The sequence below is a fragment of the Petaurus breviceps genome, unplaced genomic scaffold, assembly GCF_028583685.1.
Source record: "Petaurus breviceps papuanus isolate PSGF00001 unplaced genomic scaffold, PetGlider_PUasm1.0 79, whole genome shotgun sequence".
In the NCBI taxonomy this organism is placed as follows: Eukaryota; Metazoa; Chordata; class Mammalia; order Diprotodontia; family Petauridae; genus Petaurus; species Petaurus breviceps.
Window position 1 is genome coordinate 18,620,015 of NW_027186523.1, and position 17,888 is coordinate 18,637,902.

The 17,888-nt window shown below is 37.8% G+C and overlaps 1 long non-coding RNA gene and 1 pseudogene across 1 annotated transcript in view; one reads left to right on the forward strand and one right to left on the reverse strand.

The window, feature by feature from the left end:
* The window catches only part of LOC138175753 (uncharacterized), a 47,817-nt gene extending 40,817 nt beyond the window's left edge, over positions 1-7,000 (forward strand). Inside the window, exons 2-4 of the long non-coding RNA XR_011172078.1 lie at positions 2,110-2,308; positions 4,545-4,655; positions 6,731-7,000. This is a non-coding gene — a long non-coding RNA (uncharacterized lncRNA). The remainder of the gene's footprint in view (positions 1-2,109; positions 2,309-4,544; positions 4,656-6,730) is intronic.
* Positions 7,001-13,039: 6,039 nt separating this feature from the next.
* On the reverse strand, positions 13,040-13,841 carry LOC138175710 (large ribosomal subunit protein uL30-like; annotated as a pseudogene).
* Positions 13,842-17,888: the final 4,047 nt, after the last annotated feature.

Below are 17,888 nucleotides of genomic sequence, written 5' to 3' on the forward strand. Positions count from 1 at the left end.
CGGCCAGGTGTCTCTGGGTGTGGTGCTAAGTATCTGAGCCTGGATTCAATCCCCAGGTCATCCTGACACTGGGGCTGGTAGGGCTGGTGCTCTTATTCGCTGTGCTACCTGGCCGCCCCTTTCCCAGGAATTATTGTTGGGGTAGTGCACAGTTTGAAATTTTCTTTGAAGCTTTGCTTGTAGATGTTTTCATGTCATTGTCTTCTTCTGATTTTATGTCTTGATCTTCCTTGTCACAATAGCTTTTTATAGTTAGGTTATATTTTTTTTTGTTGTTGTTTGCTCATTTTTTCCAGACTATTTTTGATTTTGAACTTTGTGTTAAAGTTGGGCTCTCCTCACCTTTGTGTGTGTGGCACTCTCCCTGAAGTACAAGTTTCAGACTTTTTTGTGCTGCTGTTTTCACAGCTACTTCTGGGGGTTTGTAACTTTTCAATGCTTCCAAGGTGGTGTGATCTGTGGACACTGCTTTCCTGGTCTATGCACTGGTCCTTATCAATATAAAGGGTCCCTGCTTCCTTGAAGTCAAAATCAATAGTGTTCCTTCTGTCCTGGAGCTGTGACCTGAAACTCATTATGGGTAATGGAGCTGACATATAGAACCTGATCTTGCACTCAGGGCAAGTAGGTTCACCATAATCCTTTTCTCACTAGTTTTCCAATATCCTTACTGTCTTTGGGCTGGGAGCTCCTGAAGCTGCTGCTATTGCTGTCACAGATGTCTCCAAGGCCCAGAGCTGGTATTGTGGCTACATGTAATCTGGACCAGCCAACATCCCAGTGACATAGACCTCTCCTTCCAACCTCCTAAGTTGTCATGGATTGGAAAAGTATCTCAGCCCAACTCTTGGCTATGCTGCTCCAGAATTTGATTTGAGGTGTTATTTTATAGTTGTTTGGAGGGGAATGTTGAGAGACTTCAGATGTTATACTCCCTCTACTCTACCATTTTGGTCTCCCCATGCCCCACTAGATATTAATATCAATGTATATGTTGATTTTATTTGGAGAATCATGTAAAATTTTTCATAGACTTTCTCTTCCTCTTCATCCATGGAAGCAGGGCTTGGTTTATAAACTCTAGTTATTTTCACAGTATTTACTTTCAATTATGCTCAAGAATAGTTCAAGACAAGCCACATGAAATAATTTCTTGTTGCCTTTGGTGAAAACATTGAGGAAAAAGTAGAGAAATTTGAATATATTCTTCCTTAAAGGAGTCTGAATTCTGATCTTTCCCTAAACCAACTTGGGGAAAGGTATTAATAAACAGGCAGACAAATTCAGTCAATTTTACCCAGGCTGGATTAATTGGTGTGTCTTACAAATACCTGGGTTGGGAAGTACCCCTGATGGAAGGGATGTCCAGTCTTAATGTCAGAATGTAGGGAAGACATCAGAATTAGAGTAACATTTCAGTCATCCTGTATGCAAATAATATGTTTGTAGGAGAATCATAAAGAACCTAGTTTTGAGTAAGTTTTTGTGAGTTAGTGGAAGCAGATAAACTGTAAACTGTGAGAAATAATTTGTTTGGACCCCTACTCTATTCCAATCAATATTAATCAATTTGCCATGATTATATAGGGGTAGTGATTATAAGTTCTGTATATTAGACCCCAGAACTGTGAGCTATAGATTGTAAATTTACTTGCTTAATCATAGGAATTTAACTAGAGGCCTTCCACCCTTGTTTTTCCTTGTCATGGGGACCAAACACAGTGTGGCAGAGGTCAACTACAAGGAACATCCTCCAATTTATGTTTGTACATCAGGAACATTCTATCTTGTCCAACACAAGCAGGTGACCATCTTATAACCATTTAATGACCACTCAGTCAGTGGAGATGCCCCATACTTTGACCAACCCATGATTCTGCTGATATATTGTTTTGCTCATTTTAGCTTATGTATCATATGTTAACCAATGGAATTATTCTGTATTTGGTATAGCTGTTCTTGAATGTCTAAATATCTAGCCCTATAAAAATAGCGCCTTGGAAGGAGGGCCATCTTAGATTGTGAGGAAGGTCTGAGGTCCATTTCCTTAGAGGGGACCACGGACCCTTTAGTAAAGTGCCATTGTCTGAGAGCTCTCTTTTATTGTAGGTTGGACAATTTTAATCCCCACATTAATGGTGACCATGAAGGGACAGCAATACATGGACCTCAACCTCTTTGGGATGGCTCCTGCAAGGGACCCAAAAAGGATGTGCACATTGGGTTGAGTTTTCACTGATGGCTCCCCCATGGATGCTGACCATGTGAGATTGGACTCCCCTCACTGTCTGAACCCAAATTCTCTGATGTAAGTCTCTTCAAGATTGATGAATCTGTCTTGATTTACCCTAAATTTTCTTTAAGAAGAGTCTCTGATTAGGCTAAGAGGGACTGTTTGAATTTGTGACTAACTGTCTAAATTTATAGCTCTGGAGCACTCAAGTTCTATTTTTATAAAAATTATATGGCCATAATTTAAACTTTTTATACACAGGCTACTGTTTTTTTTACTTTTCTTCCATTTTCTTTACTTTTATTTTATTAAGACTAGGGAGATTCAGCAGTGGAATTGCTAGTTCCTCATTTTTAGCCTGTTAACCACCTAGCTAATTTTAAAACTTCCTGTTGGCAGGGTTAAAATAGATTTTTTTGCCTTTAAATTCTCTTAACAAGGAGTAATTAAATCATTCTTGTCATCAGTAGAGAAATCTCTCAAATTGGTTGAGGGGGAACTCATTTCAGTGGCTCATAGTGGGGTGAGGAACCTATCTAGATGACCCTATGATCAGTCCCTTGATGGGTAGGACTTGGGGGAGTGATTCTCCACTCTAGTGCTCTGACACCATTTTGAGGGAGCAATAATTTGGGCTAGACCTGAAAGCCTTAGGGGAGAGATTCCCCACCTCAACAGGAAGCCGTCAAGGCTGTGACCATCCTGGGAGCAATTGTCCCTCTTTTGACTTGAGAAGAAGGCTCATTTTGGTTTTACAGATATGAGGAAAGGAAAAAGTTATTTTCACTTATAATTGCTTAGGATTGTCAGTTATTGACAATCAGCTAAATTTCAGGAAGTTTTAGAGGAAAGTAGGTATAAATTTTGCTGAATATTCACTTATAAAGGACAGTTAGACCCTATGTGACTGGTCTTAAGACTCTAGAAGTTAAGCCCAGAAATAAAAAATTTGCAGTATTGGAGAATTTGCCAAAACAAATTCTTGAATATTACAATTTTAGCTGTAGGAAAGATGCCCATGTAGGTGGGTCTCAGCCAGGCAGGAAATTACCCACCCCTTTGCTTCATATTTGAGGGAGGTAATCTCCAGTGCCTGTAGTTGAGGAACTTCTCAGAAGGAAGAGCCAATAAGGTGGGTGCCCAAGAATCTAGTCTATTTCTTTTAGGGGAAGTTGCTCTGAAGATGTGCCACTCCTGGTGGAGGATGCCTGCAGGAGAGATGGGGTCAGGCACAAGAGGAGAAACACATCCTACAGGATCCCAGTTGGAACAGAAGTGGCCTCCCTGTTGTGGGGATGACTAAAGAAAGATCTATTAAGCTGTGCAAAGTTTGGTTTGAGAATGAAAAGAGTTTAGGGACTGTTTTGGCCAAAGCATGGAACTTTTGATGACTTAGAAAGTTACAGAATTTTATTGAATAATCTCCCCAAACCAGCTTAGAATAAATGAACTGTTGACATTGCTAAATTTTTCACCATTCTCAGTTTTTCTTCATATGATCATACTTTGGCAAAAAGTCTAGAGGAATGGAACTTCAACTAAGTCTTCCATCTATTAGGGATTTGCTCTAAAAACAAAATGCACTTTAAATAGGTGAACCCAATTGTCAAATTGGACTAAAACAATTTGTATTGTTACCAGATTACATGCTTTATTGTTAAGATTCTAAAAGCATTAACATAAGTAGGGAACAGAAGATTCATTTTAGGTTGACAGCAGGACCCTAGTCACAAGGTGGTCATAAGTTCTATACTTAATAGAGGAGACAGGTAAGATCTTGACTTCAAAATCTCCTAGAGAAAAAATCAGGAGAAATTCAGGCCTGATTTAATATTGTATCTTGTTATATGTTCTGTGTTTCTGTTTGAAACTAAGTTTAGGAATAGTAGGTTCTTTATTTCAGATAGAAAGGGACCTTATAAAATTAGGAAAATCTTTAAGAGAATGGGAGATATGTGTCTCTGTTTTGTCTGTGTTATTTGTGCTTACCCATGGCTAACAGGTGTTTTTACCTGTGCCTTTTCTTTTGGTGTGATCAACCAAAAGAAACAGGGTAAAAAAAAATGAACTTAAAAAAAAGCTTAAAAGAGGACAAATCTCTTTTCTTTCTGTTTTCAACACTGGCCATGTTGGATATTAATGAGATAAAAGATAGATACAGAAATTAATTGAAAACTAAGATACAAAAAAGATTGGAAACCAAATTTGTAAAAAAGGAATAATTATTTCTTTCCTCTAGAAACATCATTCTGAGATCTCTATATAGGCATAACTGCCCCAAATATCAGTCTCACTTAGCTTTTCTTACTAGGAGACTCCTACTTGCTTTTGTGTCAATAAAGCTTCCAATGGCTCCAGAAAAAATCTAAGTGAATTCTTTCACACCTGAACCAGCTTCTACCAACTCTAAATCTCATCAAAAGTAAGTGAAGTTTAATGAAACTACTAAGAATAAGTCAATTGTTTAGAGAAATTAGAAAATGCAAAATGTGTTAAAATCAATTGGTTAGTGAAAGCAAGTTCACATTGTATAAATAAAGCGATAGTAAGCTGGGAAATTACTGAAAATAGAATTAAACAAGAATATCAATGAAGATAGAGGATTTTCTTCTCCAAAGTCATCCTACTTACTGAAATCTGTGACACCCTACAATGAGGAATTTGTGATGAGTGAGTTGTTTTTGAGTCTATTTGCCTATCACTTGTAACTAATTCTAATTACCCCCAAAGCCCTTAAAGAAATTGGTATTAACTGTGCATTTGCAGCCATTAAAGAACCAAAAAGGGGTTTACTAGAGGAATTAAACAAATAGAAGAAAGAGTAGTGCTCCATAAGGAAATAAGAAAAGTTAAGGAGAAGTTGAAGGGTAAAGGAAAGTTGGAGTTAGTTTGCACTGACAGCGTAAATTCAGGGTTTGAAAGTAAAGGTTTTTGGAGTTTTGAAAAGGAGCTTTCAGAGAAAGTCTAAATCGAGATTTAGGAATTTTATTTTAAGCAATTCCCCTTTAACAGTTGCTGCTTGTCTTCCTCCCCCAATCAACATAAAAGTATAAAATGTGTTTAATTAAATGCATGTTAATTAATTGATAGAGAAGAGATTATCTCTTTGCTCAGGTTTAAGTAGTCATGCTAATGGAGTAGTAATTTAGAAAATTTAAAGGAATTGGTTTGGCTTTTTGGGTAACAAAGAAACAAAGAAGTTTGAAAGGTATTTAAATTATTATTATCTGATTGGTGGTGTTTTGCATACAAAAACGCTAAGAAAAGCTGTTAAAGCAAGTTTCTTCCTCTTCAATCTGAATACTGTTACATTATAAATACATCTATTTTATGATTATTGGAGTATATATATACATATATATGTGTATATATACATATACACATACATATATATGCGTACATACATACACATACATATATATGCATGCATACATACACATACATATACATGTATATATGTATATATATATGTATTGTGTGTATATATATATATATATATATATATATATATATATATATATATACACCTAGAAAATAATTTTGGGAGAAAAGTTTGATGAAATCCTCTTTGGGGTTCTTTGTCTCTGAGGTTCTTTGGGATGAGCCTTGCTGACAGGGTGTTGTGAAACTCAAAGCACTACCATGTGATGAACTAGGATCTCTCCCATCCAAAGTGGAGAAATGAAATTTTTGAATAATAAGTGGGTGTCATTTGGGATCATTTGGAAACTCATGTAATTGTATCTTTTAATGCTATTATTTTGAACCAATTTTTCACTGTGTATGAACTTGTGGTGAAGAAGTGGAAATAGCAGTACAATGCTAAACAGGTCTTTTGGGTCTGGGAACAGGGATAGATAAGCCACTCCTACCTTGGTATGCTTTTTTAGTTCATGAGGTGGGTCATTGTAGCACATGAGGGATAATAGATTTAATTAAGCAAGAGTGGGTTATTCCAGACACCATCCCAGTGGCAATTTGCATAACAGACATTTGTCCAACTTCTGTAGCTTTTAATCAGCTTGTCTTTCAAGTCACATCCACTTTTGGCCACCTGCTAACTTACATGCCTCTTTGAACACTGACAGAAAAATATTATTGTTGTGTACAAATCAGTCCTTGACGAAGGTTGAACTATTCCCTAGTTCTAAAGCCACAGCTCCCACTGATACCATAGCTTTCACCAAAGAAACTTCGCCCAGGTATGACCCACTTGCCTATGTGGGCTCTGCTGGGGGAATCTCATTTCATTCTCATCCCATTGTATTCTAGAAATGGTCTGATGTTCTCCCTTTGGCTTTATTTGCAGACCAAGGGAGGAGGGTGATAGGGGAATGATAGTTGTGAATAGATTAAATTTGTGAAAAATTCTAGATGAAATTTTAAGGCTAATATGTATCTAAAAATAATTATTTAGCCCTAATTAGTGAAATTTTGCTGTTTGAAGAAGAGTCTCTTGGGACTTTAACTTGCTGCTATTCTAAATCTTGAATCCAGGCATGTGTCTTGACCCTTCATAAAGCTGCTGGTTCATCATTCAAGGGAAATGCCATGTGCTGATGATGCCATCTGAAGACTGCCACAGGTGGATTTCTGTCCTTGGGAAAGTTGAGAGAATGACCTTGGGAAGGTGAAGATAGAATTCTCTTGACCTATCCCCATCTTGGTGAACAATAGCTAGAGTGATAATTTTTCAGTTGGTTTTAATAAGTGGTTGTAACAAGATTAGGTAATCACACATGCTGAAAATAAAATTTGGGTTCAGAATTTTTTAATTTTTCAGTTATTATTTGAATTCGCCAACCTAAAAATGTAAATTCTCTGGTCTAGTGATGTTCATATTAGTGTTATTTAGGTTTGAGCTTGGTCTCACTACCTGACCTGGTTACTGCCATTGCAAATTAGAATTGTACTAAGATATATTTTGTCAGAGATTTTTAACAGAGAAGGGGGATCTCTGCAAGTGGCCTGAACTGGAGAAGCTGAAGACTCACTCACTCCAGTATGCCTAAGAGGAGAAATCCCCAGAGGACCACAGGATGGCATCAGAAGATATTCCAGAGACTGGACAACTATATGAGATGCAGCGAGTAAGCATGACACCTTAATCATCATCATCATTCCCTCCACAAATGGGTCCTAATTCACCTGTTTCTGAACCTGCAGTGACTGGAACCTCGAATCCTCCCTTTGAGTCTCCTATTTCACCCTTTCTCCACCACTGATAACAATGACTGATAATTCCCCTCTTCATGGAAGTCAACCTAATCCTTATATTCCTCCACTCCCTATGCTACAGCCATCTAGATCTGTTTGTGCTCTCTGCAGGGATGTTGCCTCTCATCACCATAATGGAACAGCTGTTTGTCAAAATTGTTTGAATCATTTTCAGAAATTCAAGAGATTTCCAGAACCTTTGTGTAGGGCAAACAATGCTTGTGCTCTTGAACAAATGTCCTATGTTCCCCCAATTTACATATCTCTTAGAGGATATTTTACTAAGAGGTACCTGTCCTTCATGGTTCTTGGTTAAGGAGTGTCACCTCGGATATTTATTGTTACATTTGGTATATTATGAGTTAGTGTTTAATCAAATGGAGCATAATCAGTATAAGTTGTGCCCATTTCCCTCTTTACTGATAATCACCTTTGTGCCTCAGCAAGGGGACTGCTCCCTACTAGTTTTGTGTTGTCCATGGAGGATGGCCCTCCACAAATTTAAATTGTAAAGATCCAAAGAAAGACTGGGGTCTTTTTCTAGCTTGAAGGTGAGAAATAATTCATTTGGACCCCTACTCTATTCCAATCAGCATTAATCATTTTGATATGCTTCCATAGGGGTAGTAGTTATAAATTCTGTATATTAGGTTCCAGAACTGTGAACTGCAGATTGTAAGTTCACTTGTTAATCATAGGAAGTTAACTAGAGACCTTCCACCTTCTCTTTTCCTTGTCATGGTAACCAAACCTAGTGTGGCAGAGGTGGCTCAACTACATGGAAAGTCCTCCAATTTATTTATTCATTTATTTATTTGCCTTTTGGAGGGCAATTGGGGTTAAGTAACTTGCCCAAGGTTACATGAATAGTGGTTTTTGTGTGTGTGTGTGCGCGCGCGCGCTAAATATCTGAGGCTGGAACAGAACTCTGGTCCTCCTGACTCTGGGGCTGGTGCTTTACTCACTGCACCACCTAGCTATCCCCCTCCAATTTATTTTTGTAATTTTGGTCCAGTAGGGGTGGGGATCCTGTGGCCTCCAGGCCACATGTGGCTCTCTATATCCTCAAATGTGGCCCTTTGACAGAATCCAAACTTCACAGAACAAATTGGGGATTTGTTTGAATTCAGCTGATGGGCCACACTTGAGGACCTGGAAAACCACATGTGGCCTCAAGGCTTCAGGCTCCCCACCTCTACTAGACCATTCTCTCTTGTCCAACATGAGCAGGTGACCCTCTTATGACCATCACATGACCACTTAGTCAGTGGAGAGACTCTATGCTTTGCTCAACACGTGACCCTGCTGATATATTGTTTTGCTTATTGTTTTTAGCCTATGAATCTTATGTCAACCAATGAAATTATTCTGTATTTGGTACTGCCATTCTTAAATGTCTAGCCCTATAAAAATTGGGTCCTGGAAGGAGGGGACATCTTAGATCAGGAGGAAGATCTGAGGTCCACTTTCTGAGAGGGAATTATGGACCATTTAGTAAAGTGCCATTGACTGAGAGCTCTGCCTCAGGCTCTTTCATTGTAGATTTGATGATTTTAGTCCCTACAGAACAGAAGGTATGCATAATAAAGGAAAATCCCCACCTAGCAATAGTTCCTTGACCCTGTGGAATAGGCACATCAAACAAGAAGCACTCTTAAGAAGTGTAATAGGCCAGACTAGGCTGGACTTTCTGGGACTAGACTTGGTTGTGCCAGTATGTCGAAGATTCTGGTATGAGAGAATTTCTCATTCTATGATGGTCACACTGCTAATATTAATTAAGGGACCTTATAGGATCTTGTATTACTATCATATATTCACTATAGAATAGATGATAGGTCTTAATTTTTTTTCTACAAAAAAAATTTTCTTTTTATACATTATGACCAGCATGCTTGAGAATGGGGAGTTGGTGTCAATCTACTCGGTTGTCTGGTGGAGAGATATTTCTGTAGTTTCATCGTTGTAGAGAGCTCTCTGTATGGAAGCTTTCTGGGAGTGGGGGAAGTGGAGGTTGAGTCAAAAGAAGGAGGGCTTCCCCAAAAGTCATGGACTTTTTGGAATCAAGAATTATATGAGGAAGCGTGCTTTTAGATAAAGGAGAGATATATTTTTTTTTGATACAGTTGTTTGACACTGAAGGGTTGCTGAGAGAAATAGTTATAACTTGTCTAAAGGGTTTTGGGAATTAAAAAAAGAAACTCATCTTTTATACAAAAAGCACAAATTTGCTTCTGTCTGAAGATAGGGAGATAGACTAGGATGGCTAAATTTGTTCCAGACATGAGATTCTAATTTCATTAAATGTTCCAGTCAACTATGAGAGGCAGGGAAGTATTGCTTTGAGCAAAGGGTTTCCAGCTATTCCTAATTAAAACTTTGTCATTATCTTCCTCTGGGGCTAGGTCTTTCTTTACAACATGAGGTGGGGAATTGATATGTTTATTCACTTTCATGCCCCAATACCTTCAGTATGGGGAGTTCTTTACAATTATCTCTGATTTAGTTTGTATGCTAAACTTTTTTGTTTCTCTTCTGGCTACATTCCTGTGCACACCCCTTACCCCTGATTTCTATTTCTGTCATGACCCAGAAATCTTCTCACTCAGAAAAATCTTTCTGTCTCTGATGCTCCTTCTTCTGATTGGTCAGTTCCTCCTAGGCCAGCCATCTTCACTCCCTTTTTCCTCTTTGGGTTCTGCTCCCTATTCTTCAGACTTTGTTGTCTTCCCCCATTAGAGTGTAAGCTCCTTGAGGGCAGAGTGTCTTTATTTTTTTGCTTGTATTTGTATTCTCAGCACTGTTCAGTGCCCAGCACTTACTCAAGTTTAACAAATGCTTGTTGACTTGATTTAACATACCATTCCTAGGGTTTTGTCTGGGGAATGTAATAATTAAATGGCTTGCCCAGAGTGAGTCTCACCAGCCATTACTGTCAGGGGTGGAATTTGAAAATAGGTCTTCTTGACCCTGTCTAGCACTCCCATCCTTGCTGCTTCTGTTGTTCTACCTAATTTGGAGTTCTAATTGTGCAACAGAATTTTAGAATGTTGGAAATGAAAGAGGTCAATAGAAACCATCATATTCAATCCTCTCGTTTTATATATGAAGAAAACTTAGGACCAGAAGATTTTAACAGCTTGTCTTAATGCAACTTCTTTTTTTTTTTCAATTAAACTTGACTTTTCTGTTTTGATGACAGTGTTATCTGGTTTTATTTAACAAGACTCTTTGTTTGGATTTGGATAGCTGAAAAACAAGAGATTTGAGCAATGATTATAAACCAATGTGATATCTTAATTATTACTGCATATCATCACTTGATCAATTAAGGTGCAATGTTAGGCATTGAATGCAATATTACCCCAATTAATATGTAGCCATGCTTTAGTGCCATTCTTTGTCATGGTGTAGAGGTATTTTAAACTTTTAATGTTTCAATTTTCTTACTTGTTAAGTGGGAATAAAGCCCATCACTCATAGGATATTTGGTGGATTAATTCATAGAAGGTTATATTATAAATGGGAAATTATAAGGGGTCATAAAATGTGTGTTTGAGTAAGTAACATTTTAGTTATTATGGAATATTAAAATTCTCTCTGCTGACCTCAGTTAGCTAAGTCAGAATTTAAAAAACATATTTATCTGGGAAAAATAACTACATTCTAAGATGGATGGGAGGGAAGGAGAATTCACTTATCTTCTGTTCATTTGGAGATAGGTAAAATTTTCATGTCAAGTCGCAAATGTTCGGTGATAGAGAATTGTTGAGAATCTTTTTATCACTTAGATTAGAAAGCAAAGGAAAATGCATTACAACACAAGTTCTTTCCCTTTTCATGGGTTTTGTTTGTCATATTGGCTATAAACAACAGTGCAGATGTGTGAGATGAAGAAAAAGAATGCTATATCCAGAGCAAATGGGAAAAAAAGGTAGGGCTCACTTATGCAGATGAAACAGAATAAGTGAAGATTTAATAATAGGTAGAATAGTAATCTATTCCAGAATTTTAAAATAATTTCGAGTGATGATGTCAGGGGGCTTTGAAAACATTAGGACCACAAGTAATCTGAAAAACTCCTACTATTAATTTAGGACTGTCAAATGATAAGGAGTAATAATCTTATTATAACTCATGTGTCAGAGTTTGTCTTCTGGCATGAAGGTCTTGAGTATGCTTTGGTGGACCTCTCATTTATCTGATCTGTTGTTCCAACCCTGGGCATTTAAGTATCTAGAATTATTCTTCTCCCTCTCTCCTCTCCCTCCTCACTCTCCATAAGGTAGTGCAAGCTTCCTTACAAGTAACAAGGCTCACAAGTTTTTGAAACATAAAGCAAGATTATTTACACAGTAAAGGACACAGAGAGACTGACATCTGAGCCCATGGAAAGGCAAGAGATCGCCCTCCTTCTGGTGGGCCACCTTCTTCCAGGAGATGTTAGAGTCCTCATGACTTGCAGTACTGACCTGGGTGAGGTCATGTAAAGGGGAGAGGTTGGAGTTCACTTCTCCCTTCCATTTCTTTTTTGTCAGCAGATGGCCTCTGGTTGCTTCTTTCCGTATAGACTTTCTCTGCTCCTGTTCACTATTCTTGGCATGTTGCATGTATTTCCTCACCATTATGATTTATTTCTCTCAACAGACATTTTGAGTTCTTTCATCATTGCTGACACTCAGCTAGATGTTCCCTTTAGTAGATGGTACTAGTTAACTCCTCACCAGTTCTCAAGCAGCTGGCCTTTAGCATGATTTCACTTGAGCCTTTGAAATCATTATGGCATATTCATACCTCTAAGTCCAGAGTGTCTCCAATTATTTAACCCTTTTCTTGTTCTACACTTGGGTCCTACACCTCTAGGGGCAACTAGGTGGCACAGTGGATAGAGTGTTGGGTCTGGAGTCAGACTCATCTTCATGAGTTCAAATCTGGCCTCAGACACTTAACAGCTTCATTACAGTGGGCAAGTCACTTAACCCCATTTACCTCAGTTTCATCATCTGTAAAACGAGCTGAAGAAGGAAATGGCAAACCACTCCAGTATCTCTGCCAAGAAAACCCCAAATGGGGTCACAAAGAGTGGGATATGATTGAATAACAACAACCTACACCTCTACTTTTTGTTCAGATGGTCTTATCACATTGCTATTGGAACAATTCTTTCTTGAATTGCTTAAACAAGACTGTTTTTTATTTTTGTTCCGGGTAGCTTCATGGTAAATCCATAACTGCTTATCTCTTCCTTTAGAGGCACTCCTATTCTTTTCTCATTTGTATTTAGACTTCTCATCTTCCTCTAAGGTAGTTAGACTGGTCGTGCTCTATAAAGGTGGTGAGAAAGGGCCAGAACTGGTATCTTTCAGCAGGTACTGCCAGTACTGTTTCTGGTGCCTAAAAGGGGTAAAGGGCTAACCCTCGCTACGTTACTCTTATAAAATTTATTACTATTCAACATTTGCTGTGTCTTGGTTCAGCTAAATGACTGTCTACTCTTTCCTTTTCCAGTCATACAGAGCTCATGGGAACCTTAAACTATGCTTCTTGAGAATTTTAAATTTCTATACTACCAACATTTATTTGAGGATATTTTTTTTTTCAATTTTGTCACAGGCATTTTTATTAACAGACCATTAGAAAAATAATCGTGGTGTAGAGACCTTTAGTTCATTCTTCTAATAAGTCTGTTGATCTGGTCTTCCCTGTTACCAGCATCTCCACCTTCCACAAAATGTGTAGTCATTTTTTTCATTCCACCTCATGGAGAAAGAAGATAATTTGAAGGGCTACAGGAAGTTGTTGGCAGCTTTGAAGTGCTTGCCAACAGTGTAGATCTCATGGATCAAGTCCTCTATGCAGATAATTTCATATTTACCGAGAGATTTTGCAATAAGGGCATTATCCGTCAGGGTAATTCTCTGTTTCTTGATCTTGCCATAACCACATTTGTAAATCAAGTCATTCACAGACTTTAGATTTGGGTAACCCCATGCAATGTATGGTTCCACAATCCTCAGCATGTTAATCGAGGCCTTGTTAAGCTTAACAAAAGTGCCATTGAAGATTTGGCGAAGCTGAAGAAGCTGCAGTACTTTTTGGACCTTTGGGCTAACACAATTGATGCCTCTGATTCTGAACTTTGGTTTAGCAGGTACATAGTAGTTGCCAGCTTTGCTTGCCATTCTAGTCAGCTGGATTTCATTTATCTGTCTGTACTCCTTCTGGTAGGCATTAGCTTTTTCATAGACAACTTTTCTCCTCATTTTATGGAACTTTTTTATAGCCATCTTCTTCTTCAAGCATTTGACCTTCAGTATTGCAAAAAAGCCTTTCACTTTTTCAGAAGGGATTCTAGAATGGATGGTAGCTTCTTTTCTTCTATACCCACCATGATTCTAGCCAGAAAAAGAGCTATTTAAGGATATTTTAATGCCAATTTTAGTAACTATTTTAAAAGCATTAACACAATATTTATTTACAAAAATAATAATGATTAGAAAAACCAAGATTAGAAGCACATCATTCTTATTTGAAGGAATTGTTTTAAAATTTTGAAAAATAATGGACTATCATTAAGTCTACTCCCTGATGATCATTATACTTGCAGTTTAGGTTACTACTATCATGTAGATAAAAAAATAATTTTTAGGACAGAGTGGGTCTCTTGAGTGAGTCTATCCTTAAATATGGGCAACTGAAAGGCAAAATAAAGACATAATCTAGTCCATTAACTTTGTAACAATAAAGCTTCAATTAAAGCAAAAGTCTGACTTGGTTGATTCAATAATTGAAACTTCAGTGCATCTATATGCCCACTGATGTGAGTATTACCTCTTTGGTACAGATTCTTTTTCTTTCATGCATTCTCATCCTGTGCAATTTATTTCATATATTTCTGTAGACCCTGGACTGAGCCCTCACCCTCTTCCATTTTGAGGGTCCTAGTTACTAGTACACTTGTCCACCTGCTATTCCTTGCTTGTGCTGCATGAATAACCCAGCTCTTTTTCTGATCATAAATTTCCCTAATGATATTCTTTAGGCTATTTCTTGAGCATAGGCCAACTTATTTGTACCCAGTTGCCCATTGCCCTTTCTGTCATCCACAACTTTAATTCTTTGGAAACTGAGTGAATATAAGCCCTTTGAGGGTAGAGTATGCCTCTTAAAAAAAAATCTTTGTATTCCCAGCATTTTGCATAGGGCATGGTATATAGTAGTCACTTGATAAGTACTTATTCATTGATTGATTGTGATGATTCAAGATTTAAATTTCCAGGATAATATTTGTGCTTAAAAGTTTGGCCTTTACATTAAAGAGTGGTTTGGAATTGTTAAAAGCATTGCAATTTTCCAAATGCACTTTACACTATTCTCTGCCTCCTATTCAAATTGGGTCCAATTCACAAACTGTATGAAGTGTCTACTCTAAACAGATGAACAAGGGCATTAATTCAATGTAGATTGGCTTGTCAAAATCTGGAGAATTTTTTGTCCATTTTGTTTTTCCTTTATGGATTATTAGGCTGATCTCATTAAGAAGAGCCTGTCATTTTATGAGTATTGATACAAACAGCATAATATCACTGGCAAACTAGACAAACCAGGGCATATTACCATCTATGGGAAGTACTTCTTTCATTTGAACCTCGTAGAAGGCATCCTTCATGTTTTCTTAATGAGAAACTTTGGTGAGCACACCTTTTTCTGTTCTATGCCTTGCTTGATGTTAGGAATCAGAGAGTAACTAACAGAATTATCTATTTGCACTTTTATTTTTTCCTTTTTTTAATTCAGAATCGAATGCACACCCAAACCAAAAACATTTCCACATGCAAAATAGAATAAAAAGAGTATTACATTCAAAATATGGATATTACATACATCTTGTTTAAAAAAATTCAACATGCTACTTTCAAAGCTGTTCTACTTGGCTGTGGTTCCTTCTGAATTTCTTTTTGTTTTCTTCTATGCATTTAAAAATTTAAAAATGTTTAAGTGAATTCTTTTCTTCTTTTTTTCATCACTAGCTCTCCTCTTCTCAATAGAAATAATCTGTCCCCCCACCCATTTTTGTTGCATTTTTCTGACTCTTGTATGAAATTCACATATCTATATGAGAGATTCCTTGTGGGAGGACAGCTTTTAAGATAGTTTTATCCTATTGAATCAAATAATTAAAAAAAATCAACAAACAGTGAACACAGGATCTTATATTCTTTACACTTGCATTTGTGTATCTTAGAGGCATGGGGTACTGTAGAGAATTATTTCTGAGAACTTATCTTCCCTTCTCATATTTTCATCTACAATGCCTTCAGCACACAAGAAAACCCTTCTCACAATGATTTTAATATAGGAAACCAAATATGGGTCAGTATTTTTTTTAATGTTTTCTGGATTATCTTCTTGAATATTAATAATATAAATGTAATTTTCCTTTTTTTTGGAGGGAGATATTATCCTCTCCCTGAGATATCTTATAGAACAATGCCTCATAATGGTTACAACACTGGGTCACTTCCTGCATAGATTTCTTCTGTGTGTACTTAGCTAGTTTAGCTGCTCTTCTGGACTGTCTTCCTACATTCCATTTCAATTTTTTCACTTAGTATTTCAGAAACTGAGATGTTAAGGCCCCAATTCCATTAATCATTCCTCTACCACTGATGATGAAAATAGATTATTATAGAGAAGCTGACAAATTTGTTCCATTTTACATTTATTTCTGGCCTGCTTCCAGTTTCATCTAGGCATGTCAGTCAATATCCAGCAGAGAGACCAAAGACAGTCCCTGCCTTCCAGGAACTCACAATGTCATGGGAGAGAGAAACAAGCAAACAAATATGTACAAACAAATTATATGTAGGATGAATAGGAAATAATTAAAAGAGAGAAGGCAAGTCTTTCTTTTCAGAGGGAATTCAGAGAGGTTGGGAAAGGCTTCCTGTAAAAGATGGGATTTTACTTGGGATTTAAAGGAGGCCAGGGAAGCCAGCAGAGGGCGATGAGGATGGAGAGTGCTTCTGACAAGGGGGACAACAAGAGAAACTGCTCAGAGCTGAGATGGAGTGTCTTATTTTCAGAACAGCCAGGAGGCCAGTATCTCTGGATTGAAGAGTACAAGGTGAGGGGTAAGGTATTGTGAAATTGTTTATCCTTCATTTTTGAAGAGGATGGGGTGTCTTGACTTGTGCATGAATTGGATTTAAGTGAGGCAGAGTAGTACAGTCATCAGCCTCACTCTCTCTTTCAGAGTCATCAAAGGCCAGAGACATGACAAAAATCAGGATGACTTTTATTTATTAGAACCACCCAGGATACAGTGGATGACCTTGGTGTTTTTCCATGTCTGACCAACCTTTATGTGCTCCACAGTGCTGCCCTCAGCCACCTTCATGGCCATTGGAACAAGTTGTTCTCAACCACCCATTCCATTAGGGGAAGTCTTTGCATGCTTGGGGTTGATAGCCAAATTCACTGACTGGTCTGAGGCCTGGTTTAGCCATTTGCTGAGAGAGACAGTTTATGGGGTGTGGCTTGCTGTACATGCTTACAGCTTCTTGGAGCCAAAGGCGAGAGTGGGGTAAAAGGTAGATGAGCAGCCCTGAGAAAGACTTAGCCAGCTCTCACACGAGAGGCGCTAGTCCTCCTGGAAGACCTCATACACCCTGGAGTAAGATGTAAGAAGATTGGAAAGGTAGAAGGTTCTAAGTTATGAATGGATTTGAATGTCAAACAGAGGATTTTGTATTTGATCCAGATGGGATTAGAGACCCACTGGTGTTTGCTGAGTTGGGGACCTGAGCTTTAGGAAAATCACTTTGGTGACTGGAGGATGGATTGGATTGGGGAGAAACTTGAGGCAGGCAGACCCATCATCAGGCTTTTATAATAGTCCAGCAGTAAGGCGATGAGAGGGTTTGCACTAGAGTGGTTGCAGAGTTCTCTTCTCTCAGAGTAGAGAAGCAAGGCACATTCAAGAGATGTTGCTTTTGGAAGGATGCAGCTCATTCAGGTATCATTCCAAGCTTTCTTTAGACTCATTTTTACTCCCACTGCTTTTTAGGGTGCTGCTTATAATCTTCCACCATCTTCCTCTGTACTGTTTTACAAATGAGATTATATATTCTAAATCAGTGAGTGCAGTTCTTGGCTGTCAGCTCTCTCTACTTTGTAAGATCAAGCGTTGGCTGGCTAAGACACTTTAGGGGTTCGTTTGGTCCTCTCTTTGCAATGAATGCTTTACATCATTTAAACTTTAGTAGAAAATGATGATAGGTAAAGTCAATATCTTTGTCATTTTCCATTTCCCATTTTTCAGCTCTGATAATTCATTTAAATAGTTCAGGCTAATGCTATGACTGTTGTTCAGTGTCCTTATATTTTCTTAATCTCTCTTCCTAAAATGATTTTTATTCTGACCTTTCTTCTAATT